Consider the following 1299-nt stretch of genomic DNA (forward strand, 5'->3'; position numbering starts at 1 on the left):
TCTGTTCACGTCGAAGGACCTGCCAACTGAGTCATACTAACAGGGCTCGGCTATCCTGTTATGTATTAGTTACAGCAATTTGTCTCTGCATCGCTGACAGGCAGAGAGCGGCGAAAAGAGAAAGAGAGAGACGATAGTGAGTGATGGCTGTTAGATAGCTATGCATGACAAGCCTCATTCCAGCGAAGTTCTGACACATAGAGATAATGATTCACACACGTGCTGCACTTGCAAGCCCACACAGGGGCACACACACACACACAGATAAACGCACACACTTATTGGCCCCACAAAGCTGCCTTTGTTGACTGCTGGCAGCCGCTCGGTCACTGCTTACTGACTGTAAAAAAACACACGGCGCCTTGTGTTTATGCGTGTGTGTACACATATGTGTCATGCCTTTTAACCCTTTCCAGCACTTAGCGAGAGTTCTTAGTGCGTGCGTGATGATGATGCGTCAGTGTTGACACAGTAAGCCTCCCATATAAGTCACTTCCTAGTGAGCTAATTCTGGATTTGAGGCTCATGCGTGCGCTTGTTTGCCAGCACTTTCGTCCACGTTTGAGTGTTTGTGACTGTGTGCGTGCATGCGTGTGTGTGTGTGTGTGTGTGTGTCAGGGAGGGGAGTGTGCGGTTACGTGCAGGTGTGTACCTTGGAGGTGATGGAAGGGAGATTCTCATTGATCCTTTAATATCTGGCCCGAGGGGAGGCACAGAACAGCAAAATACATGGGAAAAGAAAAAGTGCAGTTGAGAGCAAAAAGGCCAAACAAGAAAGACAAATAAAGAAGATAACAGGTGAAGAAGCGATAAAAGGCTGAAAGACTGTGGGCAGCAGACAATGGCCATGCAAAAAAACAAAACAAAACAAAAAAACATAAGAGGCAAAAGCGGTGACAGAGACGGGGCAAACACAGACACAACAAGAGACCCTGGTTGGATTATGGGTAGTGTTTGTACCTGTGCTCATGTAAATCAGTCAGTGTCGTAGGTCAGGGGCTGTTCTGTAGGGAAGACGAGCTTCGTGAGATAGTGTAATGAGAAGGAAAAATCAAAGAAGGAGGTGGGAAGAGAGAGATGAAAGCAAAAAGGGAAACGATCGTAAATTTTCACCCGGACAGACAAATAAAAACTCTCATACATTGCCTCTCTCACTCCTTCCTTCTTTTTTTTTTGCGACGAATGTGAGCCGGCCTTTGTTTTTCAGGGAACGCCCTGACCCCAAACTCCTCTCCCCTTGTGCCAATCACCCGAAACCATCCCTATAAAACTGAAACCATTGCAAACAAAAATCCCATA

The sequence above is a fragment of the Oreochromis aureus genome, linkage group 2 (genome assembly GCF_013358895.1).
Source record: "Oreochromis aureus strain Israel breed Guangdong linkage group 2, ZZ_aureus, whole genome shotgun sequence".
Lineage (NCBI taxonomy): Eukaryota > Metazoa > Chordata > Actinopteri > Cichliformes > Cichlidae > Oreochromis > Oreochromis aureus.